We start from the raw sequence: 14,325 nt of genomic DNA, 5'->3' as shown, positions 1-14,325 counted from the left end.
TGGTGCCTAACCCTAAGACCCCTCTGGTGGTGCCTAACCCTAAGACCTTTCTGGTGGTGCCTAACCCTAACCACCCCCCTGGTGCCTAACCCTAACCATTACCACTGCACAAACACACATATAAACAATAATATATTTAATCCTTAAAATACTTCACTATAAATAACATGAATAGAATAAATTATATATTTGTAATAGAATAAATAGCCTTAAAATCACGTACACATTATTAATATTTTAAATGGAAAAAGGTGTGTGTGTGTGTGTGTGTATATATATATATATATATATATATATATATATATATATATATATATAAATGTATTATTATTATTTATATATACATACATATATATATATATATATATATATATATATATATATATATATATATATATATATATATATATATATATATATATACACAGTATATATAATATACTATATATAGATATATAGAATAAATAGCCTTACAATCACGGACGCATTAGAGTTCTTAAAATAACGGGGTAATATTAAAAGCGATATATTAGTAAATTAATAAAACTATAATCAACGCATTATAAGTGTGAAAAGCAAATGTAATACCAAAAGCGATGTATTTCTAATAGAATAAGGTTGAAAACGATATTTAAGCATTAATACGTATGAAAACGAATTTTAAATGACAAATAAGTGTATATTCTGTAAACGAAAACTTTTGTTAACACGATCTTTGCAACCGCTATTATGTAAACGAATTTTAAATGACAAAATAAGTGTAAACGAAAATTTACTTGTTACAGTCCTGTAAGCGAAATTTAAAAACGAAAAATAAGTATAACACAAAGTCAAAACGAACTTGTAAACGATATTTTTTATAAACCTTATTCTGTAAACCTTATTCTGTAAACGATCCCTGCAACCGCTATTTCTCAGGCGCCCTTTTTTCCTGTCGGGCGCCCAATAACCGATATTTTGCATTGCAGTCTATGGCGGTGCCCTTTTTGTCCACTAGCCATGTGCACCCTTTTTTACTGGCCCGCCCCTCCCCCCAAGCACTCTATACATAACAAGTGACACACCAAAACCTGCCAAGGACAACCACAGTGACAGAGATGCAAGAAGGGGATGTGGAACAGTGTGTTAAGGATTACTACTATTCAAAGCATCTATAGAAGTGATTATTACCAGCACAGGACAAATAGAGATACTGTGATAGAGGGTGGACACTTTGGGGCCCCTCTGGCCCAAGGGCCCTGATACGGTCGCTACCGCTGCACCACCCAATTGCTACGCCACTGATCCAAGCATATTTCTACTAAGCTCGTGTGAGTCCAGGCTCAATGCACATGCTCAGTACGGATCAGTGTATGCCGAGGAGTCTCAAAGACATGTAAATTGAATGAGGGACAGCAGTGGGCCGAGGGCACAGAGAGAGGACCAGGAAGGCTCTATGGGATCCAGAGCCTTTCCTCTACATGGGTAAGGATCTAAACTGAAGCCACTTTCCTCTGCCTTATGAGTTCCTAAGAAGTGAAACTAAGGAAGGGATGTGCATATCTGCTATACTGGGGATTCAAGGTTGTGTGATATGGTAGAGATGAGGGCTTCTTTAAAGTCATGTCAAGTTTATTTGAAAACTAAATTCCAAGAAAAGAATGAAAAAAATCACCTTTTATGACAGTTATGCCTTCAGTACAGACTTATTAAATACATTTTATATATGTTAAGGCCAGAATCCGAAGTCTGGCCACTTCGGGTTCTGGTCGGTCAAAGCTAGCCAACGTGCGAAATGTATTGGAATTCCGCCCGGTGTCGTTCATCTCCCCTGGCTCTGGCTCCTCCCCTCGAGTTCTGGCAGCCCGGGGACACTAGCTCCCCCCCCTGAGTCGAGAACCCCTAGAGATCAAGGGAACTGTTTAAAGGAGGGAGAATAAACCACTAAACACCAGGGAATTGAAAAGGGGTTGGGGAGAGGGTTAATAAACACACTTTGATGTCTAGGTGGCCACTAGACATCAAAGTTTCCCTGCCACTTGGTCTCAGTTTTCAACTTTGTAACTGGCTGCCAGTTGCACAGAGGATACAATTTAAAATCCTTACTCTCAACAGTTCTCCGCAAACTAGCTCCTTCTTATCTAAATAAACTTATTTCCAGATACCATTTTATACGCAATCTCCGCTCTACTAAAAATATTCAGAGTCTTCTTCTCTGGTCACCTCTTCTCACTAAAGGATCTAAACTGAAGCCACTTTCCTCTGCCTTATGAGTTCCTAAGAAGTGAAACTAAGGAAGGGATGTGCATATCTGCTATACTGGGGATTCAAGGTTGTGTGATATGGTAGAGATGAGGGCTTCTTTAAAGTCATGTCAAGTTTATTTGAAAACTAAATTCCAAGAAAAGAATGAAAAAAATCACCTTTTATGACAGTTATGCCTTCAGTACAGACTTATTAAATACATTTTATATATGTTAAGGCCAGAATCCGAAGTCTGGCCACTTCGGGTTCTGGTCGGTCAAAGCTAGCCAACGTGCGAAATGTATTGGAATTCCGCCCGGTGTCGTTCATCTCCCCCGGCTCTGGCTCCTCCCTCGAGTTCTGGCAGCCCGGGGACACTAGCTCCCCCCCCTGAGTCGAGAACCCCTAGAGATCAAGGGAACTGTTTAAAGGAGGGAGAATAAACCACTAAACACCAGGGAATTGAAAAGGGGTTGGGGAGAGGGTTAATAAACACACTTTGATGTCTAGGTGGCCACTAGACATCAAAGTTTCCCTGCCACTTGGTCTCAGTTTTCAACTTTGTAACTGGCTGCCAGTTGCACAGAGGATACAATTTAAAATCCTTACTCTCAACAGTTCTCCGCAAACTAGCTCCTTCTTATCTAAATAAACTTATTTCCAGATACCATTTTATACGCAATCTCCGCTCTACTAAAAATATTCAGAGTCTTCTTCTCTGGTCACCTCTTCTCACTTCCGCTTACAAGACTTCTCTCAATCCTCACCTCTTTAGGCAGGCATACTCACCTACCTAGGGCACTTTTGGCCACTGACCACCATTTCTACCACCCCATACACAGCTTCCTTTTACCTACTGTCCTATCCCTTAATCCTTTAGACTGTAAGGCCTTTTTGGCCAGGGCTCTCTTACCCTTTTGGCTCACAATGCTGTGTAATGTGGGTGCATACCTCCCAGCCCTGACTAAAAATCTGTATTTGATTTGTCCACTGCATAAGCGGTAATCCACAATTGTCTGTATTAACTATTTTATTGTTTATTTTGTATTGTTATACCCTGTATTCTGTTGTACAGCACCACTGAAGATGCTAACGCTATATAAATCAGTAATAATAATAATAAAAACAACTTCTGCCCACTGTGTATTTGAGTTTGACACCCAAATAGTATCTGCTGAGTTTTACTGTTAATTGTTTCCCCGCTGGGGAGATTTTTTCATACTTCTCCTCCCAGTAGCACAACAAGGAAGTTAAATGAAATGTTTATGTCAAGGGAGGTAAAATCCCATCTTATGAAATTGCAAGACAAACGAACCTCTGAGAATTTATTCAGAATTCTTGTACAAAGACACGCAGTTTGCTATATTGTCTATAGCAGTGCCAACTGTCACAGAGACAGAAAGGGGCTTTAAATGTCTCTGACAAGGCCACAGACAGCAAAACGGTGGCAGGGGTTCTAAGTTCGCCCACATGCTATCCAAGTATCAAAATTAAAGAATGGGCTGGCCCAATTTAATAAATCTGCCAAGACTTTAGAATGTTGTTCAAAAAGTCCTCTGCATAACGGGTGAATAGATCACAGCCTAGAACAAAGGCTAATAGTAACACAGGCCTTGCCTGGCCCTGATCAGCTTCAACAAAATATATATTTCTTCATTTGACACAAAATATATGTATAGATGAGATGAAACTAAACAATACATTTTGAGAATACAAGTTATAAGCATTTGAAATTAAAAAAAAATGATATATTTCCCGTACCTTAATCCTGTGAAAGTAGTTTCCCTCCTTGCGCCAGGCTAAGTAATAATATACTTCATGGACCTTTGTATCCTCCGCACCTCCTCATCTAATGATACAAATATCAATCATTAACAGTAGGCAATGAGCAAGGATAATTACCATCTCCACCCTTTTCTCCATTTTTATAACAGCTTCCATCCTGTGATGTCACAGGCTAGAGAATTCCTCATTCCCATGGTTTGTATATAAACTGAACAGTGAATAGGACACACTCTACTTCCAGTATATAATAGTAGACACATGATGTTGATTTTAAAGTGCAGTTTATTTTTTTTTAAGCCATCAAAAGTCTATTCTTCATCTACAGCATTGGTCTCAATTCACGGAGCATTATCAAACGTTTATCAAACACTTTATCAAACGTTTGATAATTTACCTCATGGGTAAAATCTCATTTTGAATTTACTAAGGTGTTATATATTTATTGAACGTTTTATTGGTAAAACATTCAATAAATATATAACACCTTAGTGAATTTAAAATGAGATTTTACCCATGAGGTAAATTATCAAACGTTTGATAAAGTGTTTGATAAACGTTTGATAATGCTCCGGGAATTGAGGCCTAAGTGAATTTAAAATGAGATTTTACCCATGAGGTAAATTATCCAACGTTTGATAAAGTGTTTGATAAACGTATGATAATGTTCCGTGAATTGAGGCCATTGTGTGAAAAAGGATGTCAGAGGATCAAGGTTGTACACATCTTCTACTGTGCCTAATTATCAGTATAGACAAGGATCCCAACAATTGTACATAGATCTGAACGCTGGACAGCCTCATAGTTTATTTAATTTCTAATATAATATATCATAAATGTTAAGGGTGTTTGAAGTTTAAGATGTTATAAGCAAACTGGAGCATTTAAAGAGTCTGAAGCCATTTATTTTATCTCTTTTTATTGCGCAGTTACCTTAAGCATTAAGATCCAAGCTGATTAACTGCATCCCTGCAGAGGTATTTATTCCCCTGAAATCCCGGGGCAAAATTCTGCGTTTGCACAATTTTGCTGCCTGGAAGAGGCAGAGCTGTGCGCAGTAGCTCTGCCTCTTCTCCAGTCAATCTCTGCCTCTCCCCGCCCCTCTCGTATTCTTTCACTGAGAGGGGCAGAGAGAGGCGGATATCAGCAGACTGGATAAGAGGCAAAGCTACTGCGCCCAGCTCTGCCTCTACTGGGCAGCAAAATCTGTGACTTCAAAAGTCGTGGGGGTTAAAAAGCTTGTTCTGCCGCGGGGATGCGGCAAATCAGCTTGGATCTTAATGCTTAAAATAACTGTGCAATAAAAAGAGTTAAAATAAATGGCTTCAGATTTTCTTTAAATCCAAGTTAAGAAATATGCCACAAGAGTACATGGTTCCACAGAGCTTAGAGATGGTATTATGCTGCACAAGAAAGTAACATCACCAAGGCCAGATTTATACTTTTTGTGCCTCTAGGCCAGGGGTCTCAAACTCAATTTACCTGGGGGGCCGCAGGAGACAAAGTCAGGATGAGGCTGAGCCGCATAAGGAATTTCACAATCGCGGCGCATCGCCGCCTCTGCCCGCCCCTCTCACTCTTCCTTGACAGAGAGGGGCGGGGAGAGGCGGCGAACCGTGCGCGACTGACGTCAGGAGGGGCAGAGCTGAAACTGAAAGCTCTGCCCCTTCCAGGAAATGCTGGCGGATTGCCCCCCGGGCGATTTAGGGGCTCTGCAGCCCTCGTTTAGCGGCGGGGATGCGGCGGATTACTTGGGAGCACTGAAGCGAACTATAAGGAAGCTTTTGCCAGCGAGGGCCACAAAATATTGTATCGAGGGCCGCAAATGGCCCGCGGGCCGCGAGTTTGAGACCCCTGCCCTAGGCCAAGGATGTTGTGACTCCCCTTTCTTCCTCCCCCTCCATGTGCAGCCCCTCTTCCATGTGTATCATGCATTTAGTGCAGTCCCTCTCTTTCATGAACAGCTCCCTTGGGCATCAGTTACCCTTTTTCCATGCGTTGCTTCCCATTTTAAGCCTCCTCTTTCCTATGTAGCAACTCTTCTTTTATGTTTAGGTGCCCCCTTAGGCTGCTGCTATCCAAGGCTCAGGCTTTTGTGGCTTTTCCAGAAATCTAGTCCCGAAGATCACTTCAAGGAATTTATTTGAGTCAAAATTTGCTGCATTGGATACAAAGCCCATATTATATTACATTTCTCCTGAGCTTTCTCCCAGGAGATATTTTCACACCATATAAAATACCTTTAAAGCCTCCAAAAAGCAAGTGAATACTTAAAATAAGTTTAACATTACTTTTTTACTCACTTCTTAATACATTTTCAATGGCTAAATGCTCAAAAGTTATTTTTTAGAGAAAACTGTCTCTCCTAGGAGAAAACCCAGGAGAGAGGTTGATTGAATAAAGGTCCAAATGAGCCAAGTTGAGCTTTTCTTTGGGAAACTTCTTGGATCCAAATCTGACATTTTTGCATTAAAGTGTACCCGCAGCGATATGTGACATGATGAGATAAACGTGTATGTACAGTACAGAACATATTAGTAACCAGGCTGCTTTATTTAGCTTTTAATTTTGCTGCCTGAAAGAATTAATTTCTAGCCATGGAAGTGACATCTTCTGTCTTGTCGGTACCTTGTCGGGAATTTAGTGAATATCACTGATAAGCAAATTACAGCCATAAAAGTTTTCCTGGCAGAATACAACGTCTGAGGGCAGGGAGAGAGAAAATACATGAACTCTTGACCTTTTTTTAAATCTGGGAAACTTAATAGGCTGCCACTGATTAGAGATAATAAAACAACTACGAGAGACATAAATCAACCTACTTTGTTTAACCACTTTGTCCGCTACTACAGTATATTTACATCTTCCATGATTTCATCTAAGCCACAAGGATGTAGATATACGTCTTGTAGCTGAAACACAGCTATGTACAATTGGGCCTGCTCCTGTGCAAAACCTCCAGCACTTTCTGCTGCAGCACTAATTGGCAAATTGGAGTATGTGTTCCTTGAGCCAATAAGATTGGTTTTTACCGTTAAAATTACTTTTATTTTCTCAGTTCATAGTGAAATAAGCACACTGTAGCATTATTTCAGAATCAAATATCCTTACCATTATTTGTGACAGGAACATAATCTAAGTTTTTGATAAACAGTAGAAATAGCCAAGCAAAATTTGTGTGTTTTATCTACTTTTTATTTTAAAAATGGGAATTAGGAAAACTGAAAAATGATGTTTTCTCTATTTTTTCCTCTTTTTCCCATTAAAATGCATAGAAAGCAAAATTGTTTGAGGGAACAAATGCCATACAATGAAAGCCTAGTTCTGTAACGATTGCGGAATCGTCTCCGTGGTCAGCGCACCAGACGTGCGCTGACGCGGCTGATTTCCTCCACAAGCGTATAATTGAGGACACCCAGGCTAGGTGCTATGCACCTGCAGAGGGAAATTCCTGTCGGCAGGTGGAGCTGTGGAGTGCAGAGGAACAGCTCCTCTGCCCTACCACACACGCCAGACAGGAATTGTACGAAGGGAAGAAACGCAATCGCAAGAGAAGCGATTGAGAGTGAGCACAGAGACAGATTGTGTGTGTGTGTGCATAAAATTAGTCGCCAACCCGCGACTGTGCACACACCACAGCAGATAAGAAGCAGGAACGCGATCGCGAGAGGTGCGATCGCCAGACGTGACACAAGGTACAGCAAGGCGGAGCACGAGAGTAGCAAAGGCACAGCAAATAATACAATAAGGAAATACGGAAAATAACAAACGCTAGCTAACCGCGAACACCGCACTCATTCGCAACAGTGCACGCGGTTATGCGCGGTCTCCACGTGATAAGCACAATAGAGACAAGCACGCCTAACTAACCATTAACAGACAAACATGAAACAGAGGACGCGAGCACTTGCTTAACGGTTACCTCACCGAGCCTCCAGCAAGCGCAGCAGACAAGACAGACACACGAAAACAGGGACAAGCGACAGAAGGATCCCCAGCGCTAGCGAAAATTGGCTAGCGCGATCCCAGAAGACAGAACAGAAGGATCCCCAGCGCTAGGGAAAAGTAGCTAGCGCGATCCCAGGAGACAGAGTAGCAGAACAGAAGGATCCCCAGCGCTAGCGAAAAGTGGCTAGCGCGATCCCAGAAGACAGAACAGAAGGATCCCCAGCGCTAGCGAAAAGTGGCTAGCGCGATCCCAGGAGACAGAACAGAAGGATCCCCAGCACTAACGCTAGGGCGAGTGAGATCCAAACACACGGCAGACAGAACAGATGAGGTAGGCAGAAACAACCGCTGTTCCAACCTACACTCCAGACTCAATCAGAAGGATCCACAGCCGCTAACGCTAGGGCTTGTACGATCCAAACACAAGACAGACGGAACAGGCAAAACAGATAATACAACCTGACTGGACTAGAAGGGGAGCCTAAAGCAACCCCCAGGAATTAACTATACTAGATAGCAATGGCTGACACTCTAGCAGTGTCCATCAGGAACAGACCATGGAAGGGAAATGTCCAGCAAAGCATTCTGGGAGCAAAATGCTTTTATAGTGCCAGTCATCAAAAGAAGGCAGGTAAGGGATTTGCATGACTAATGTATGCAAATCCCTCAGCAACACAAGCTGCACAACTGACATAAGGTCTCCTTTCCAGAGTCCTGCAGCAAGCAAACCTAAACAATGGTCAAAAGGCTGCCTGCCTGCGCAGGCAGCTGAGCGGATTCTCACAGTACCCCCCCTCCTAGGGTCGAATTCCAGACGACCCTCAAAACTGATATCTCCAAACCACTCTAACAGAAGACTCATGAAGGTCGGGGCAGCCCGACAAGGTCCAATTCCAGAGTCAGTCCACCCGAAACCGACCTCATCGGAAACAGAAGCCACCGAAACATGCCCATCAGTACTACCAGTCTCAGTATAACACCCATCAGGACTGTGAACGCCAGAGAAGAAGCCATCAACACCCTCCAGACAATACCCACCACCTTCCAAGGAGCGTCCGAAAATACCAAACCTGCCACAATACCTGTTCGAAGTGTCCCTTTCAACACAAAAGCCACCGTTGATCTTATCCAGGGTACCAAGCAAAATCTCTCCCGGAATCTCCCAGAACCTTTTGAAGCTCCACAGAGATCCCAAGAGGGTAGAACAATCACCAGGCTCACATGGAGAATTACCAAGAACCCCCATGGAACCAATGACAATTCCGGATTCAAAATTACGAGGACACCCATCAAGATCAAGACTTTCAGGGACCACTTCTGGGCATGCAAGCAGGCAGGCCATATCAGAGCATGTCTCCACCGAGGAAGCATCTGAGTACGCTGGTAACCGAGGCACACTTGGGCTTTCTGGGTCACAGAGCACACTGGGGTACACCAGCACAGGAGACACCTCAGGACATGTCGGGGAACTGCCAACCTCAGAGTCCGGCACGTCAAGACCAAAACCAGTACCGGGCAGAGAAACATCATGAGTGGAGGTCACAGGCACTGGACTTTCAAAAGAAGACTCGGATACAAATTCAGAAATTTCTGTGACAATAATATCATCATTGACTACACAGGCGTGAAGCTCCATCAGAGCTGAAAAGGTAGCCAGCAAGGCAGCAATGCCTACTGAAGTGGGCAACACCTCAGAAGGACTTGGGGGGCAGGAGACGTCTCCTACAAGTTCTGCACCTTTTGGGAGGAACTCGGAGATCTCCAGGAGGTCAGACAGGACCTCAGGAACATCCTTTTTCAAGTTTCCTAAGAAGGATTCTGAACTATCCATGTTACAGGGCAAGGCTTGAACTTTATTTTGTGAACCGGGCAGATGTCCCAGGGAAGGTTCCACCATAAACTGAGACTGAATTTCATCATCAGGACAGGGATACACAGAAATATCTAGTGAAACTAACTCTGGCTTTCTGAGTTTCGTTTCACTGCAGGGAAATTCCTCCATAGCAGTCAAACCAGACTGCAATTCCAAAATAGCAGAGAAACAGGTAACAATGGTTGCAATACCTAGACGAGCCTCTAGGGACACTGCAGGAGATTTTAAACAAGGTAATATTGGCTCATCCAGATTACTGGGTGGAGAGTCAGTACTTACTTCAGAATCAGACTCGCAAATGTCAATGCGAGTGGGCATAATGTCTTTATTCATGATACTGGGCAGGCTCAGAGACATCTTCTCTGGACAGAGCAAAGGTGCTTCAGTATCAGGTTCACAAAACCAAAGTGCTGTCTCATTCTTAGACTCGGCTAACGATGTCGAATCCGAGGAGACAGAACGCAAAGTTTGCGAATCCACAATCGCTTTAGGTTGCGAAACCGAATACTCCAAAGACAGGGATTCTGAGGTCTCCAGGCTGGATTGCTGGATCTCAGAAACGCCAGCTGACAATGTACCTTTACAAACGTCACCTGAATGACGTACACGTAATTCATTCAGAATCATTTTCCACATACAAATCAGCGGACTCACAAAGTCAAATTCACACCCCTTTTTTTCTCTTAAGGCAGAAGCATAACTTATACATGCTCTCAAGACAGATTCACTTCTGGCAATGTAGTACTCACAAAACGACTCTGAATCGTTCTCCAATTCATACGCCAACGCTTCGAGCTGTTTTTTCTGGAACGGGGGCTCCCATTCACACCTGACTAGGTCTGAGCATTCATACTGAACCATGTTAGGGGAAGTTGTGACAACAACATGAGGAATCATATTAATTTTACTCTTGAAACTGCATAGTTTGGGAATTTTCCCCATGGCAAGATCATAGATGGAGGATCTTAAAGTAGTACTGAGAGAAGAAGATCTGTTTTTACATGACAAGGGATCACACAAATCATTGACAAACCTGACACACTCATGCCGATCACAATCGACAGGAACATCTGAGAAACAGGCATCAGATCGCACAGATTTAACCTCTAAACAAACGGGAGAAACTCCATCAGAATTCACGCAGGTGTCCACAGTCGAGGCACACCCATTCATTTCAGGTCGCACAGTGTCCAAACTCACTTGCTTTACCCCAGAAAGATAGGAATAATCATGTGACAATGGTGTCTCTTTATTGGAAATAATTGGTTGGTGTGTGTGCAATTCGTCCAAAATAGTCTGCCACACATAAATCACCAGATCCACATCACAATCATCACATTCATCAGAATCGATCAAAAGGTACATAGAGTCGAGACAATCATTCAGGTCATCCGCGCTCTTTGCGATATAAAAATCGCAAAAGGCTTTCCAATCGAAATCAAACTCTTCCAACAAGGCCCCAATCTTCCATGAGGCAAATGGCGGTTCAAACAACCCAGTATCTAGGTAATCTCCATATGGGTTGGGGTCAGGAACGAGGACAGACTTTTTAACTGCTTTAATGTAGTGTGCGATCCTACCTATAATAGGATCCACATATGCCTTTGCCTCAGGCAATGACATCTGAACAAAATCGAAGGTTCCCTCTGCCCTGGGAATTTTGGTTTGGCTGGACATTCTGTAACGATTGCGGAATCGTCTCCGTGGTCAGCGCACCAGACGTGAGCTGACGCGGCGGATTTCCTCCACAAGCTTATAATTGAGGACACCCAGGCTAGGTGCTATGCACCTGCAGAGGGAAATTCCTGTCGGCAGGTGGAGCTGTGGAGTGCAGAGGAACAGCTCCTCTGCCCTACCACACACGCCAGACAGGAATTGTACGAAGGGAAGAAACGCAATCGCAAGAGAAGCGATTGAGAGTGAGCACAGAGACAGATTGTGTGTGTGTGTGCATAAAATTAGTCGCCAACCCGCGACTGTGCACACACCACAGCAGATAAGAAGCAGGAACGCGATCGCGAGAGGTGCGATCGCCAGACGTGACACAAGGTACAGCAAGGCGGAGCACGAGAGTAGCAAAGGCACAGCAAATAATACAATAAGGAAATACGGAAAATAACGAACGCTAGCTAACCGCGAACAAGGCACTCATTCGCAACAGTGCACGCGGTTATGCGCGGTCTCCACGTGATAAGCACAATAGAGACAAGCACGCCTAACTAACCATTAACAGACAAACATGAAACAGAGAACGCGAGCGCTTGCTTAACGGTTACCTCACCGAGCCTCCAGCAAGCGCAGCAGACAAGACAGACACACGAAAACAGGGACAAGCGACAGAAGGATCCCCAGCGCTAGCGAAAAGTGGCTAGCGCGATCCCAGAAGACAGAACAGAAGGATCCCCAGCGCTAGCGAAAACTAGCTAGCGCGATCCCAGGAGACAGAGTAGCAGAACAGAAGGATCCCCAGCGCTAGCGAAAAGTGGCTAGCGCGATCCCAGAAGACAGAACAGAAGGATCCCCAGCGCTAGCGAAAAGTGGCTAGCGCGATCCCAGGAGACAGAACAGAAGGATCCCCAGCACTAACGCTAGGGCGAGCGAGATCCAAACACACGGCAGACAGAACAGATGAGGTAGGCAGAAACAACCGCTGTTCCAACCTACACTCCAGACTCAATCAGAAGGATCCACAGCCGCTAACGCTAGGGCTTGTATGATCCAAACACAAGACAGACGGAACAGGCAAAACAGATAATACAACCTGACTGGACTAGAAGGGGAGCCTAAAGCAACCCCCAGGAATTAACTATACTAGATAGCAATGGCTGACACTCCAGCAGTGTCCATCAGGAACAGACCATGGAAGGGAAATGTCCAGCAAAGCATTCTGGGAGCAAAATGCTTTTATAGTGCCAGTCATCAAAAGAAGGCAGGTAAGGGATTTGCATGACTAATGTATGCAAATCCCTCAGCAACACAAGCTGCACAACTGACATAAGGTCTCCTTTCCAGAGTCCTGCAGCAAGCAAACCTAAACAATGGTCAAAAGGCTGCCTGCCTGCGTAGGCAGCTGAGCGGATTCTCACAAGTTCGTCTTGAAAAAAACAAACTATAAATATTTTATTTAGGTGCTATAAGTAGGGGTAAAGTTATTGCTAATTAAATAGGGACATAGCTAAAATGTCGAAGCTGCTCTGGTCCATAAGGGGGAAACAAGGTCTGAATGTGAAGTGGTTGAATATTAAAGAAATCCCTGGAATACTTTAAAAAAGTCATTTTTAGGAGTATGAGGATAAATATAATTGTTTATCTTGTCCATTTATTTTCACCCTGCGTTCACTTTAAAGTCCATGGGGCCATATTGGCCATTCTGTTTGAGTAATTGGCAAAGAAACACAGACCTCATACTGTCACAAAAACTGCTATGGAGGCTGGTGGTACCTGACGGAATTTGTCCCAGGTGGAAAATAAAATTAAATCAAGGTTCGGTAGTTTTTCCACCAATCAAGTTTACAGATTTAGGGCTTGATTCACTAAAGGGTGATAACTGTTCGCACACCTGTGCGCGGCGCTTTGGGCGTGTAAACCATTACTCCACGTGATAAGCGAAGCTTTGCGCACAATCTGCCACTTGCTTAACATGGCTGATCGCGTGCAAAAGCTCCGCTTATCACGCGGAGTAATGGTTTACACGCGCAAATCGCAGCGCACAGGAATCGCGTGATAACTGCTGTGCAAACAGTTATCACCCTTCAGTGAATCAAGCCCTTACTGAGAAAATAAATTTTAAGCCATAGTGGGAAGTGGATTTCCAGCAATTTTCAGCTCAGTATTATTTTATTGTTTTTACTTTTAACACTTTGTAAATCAGTAAGGGGTCTCCAGTGAACACTACACTTATTTACCTTGGTGGGGGTGGATATGTTAGAACCTGCTTTTTATTAAGGGCGTTCCAAATATGTCTGTAAGTTTTTAGTTCAAGTTCGAAATTTCATGACTGTATTGTCTGTATGTATTACCGGTAGGTCTTTCATGTATGTCAATAGATTGCAACATACGGTAAGTACCACATGTTGAGAAGACATATATGGCACACATAGAGCACAGCTTGTTGGTCAGCATCATAATATTTTTTCTTTAATATGTTATCTGATACAGATCTACTAATGACAACTAAGTTTATGAACTCTGCCAGGGTTGACAAAGTCCAGGTTCTTATTTTCAATCTAATACAGTATTTCTTTGGACCCTCTTCCCCCTAACATCCTCATGGTGATTTTGTGTCAACATATTTTGCCTCAATGTTATGCAATAATCAAACCAGGCTCACCACATTAGTAAGGGGCTTTTACAACTATTATAGGAAACTTTCTAGCCACTTTCAGCACTCCCTTAATCAACATAAAATAAATTAGCCCCCAGCAGAAATTCATCCTTACTTTTGCATTTCATTTTCATCTATGGTCAAAATAGCACTGAAATAAAATGTTCTTTACCTC

The 14,325-nt window shown here is 43.1% G+C and overlaps 1 protein-coding gene across 1 annotated transcript in view; it reads right to left on the bottom strand.

The window, feature by feature from the left end:
• The window catches only part of CDHR2 (cadherin related family member 2), a 126,420-nt gene extending 122,386 nt beyond the window's left edge, over positions 1–4,034 (bottom strand). The window contains exon 1 of the mRNA XM_068272817.1: positions 3,985–4,034. The gene's annotated coding sequence lies outside the window, so the exon portion shown is untranslated. The remainder of the gene's footprint in view (positions 1–3,984) is intronic.
• Between the last annotated feature and the right edge of the window lie 10,291 nt (positions 4,035–14,325).

The sequence above is a fragment of the Hyperolius riggenbachi genome, chromosome 3 (assembly GCF_040937935.1).
Source record: "Hyperolius riggenbachi isolate aHypRig1 chromosome 3, aHypRig1.pri, whole genome shotgun sequence".
In the NCBI taxonomy this organism is placed as follows: domain Eukaryota; kingdom Metazoa; phylum Chordata; class Amphibia; order Anura; family Hyperoliidae; genus Hyperolius; species Hyperolius riggenbachi.
This window is presented reverse-complemented; position numbering and strand designations above follow the sequence as displayed.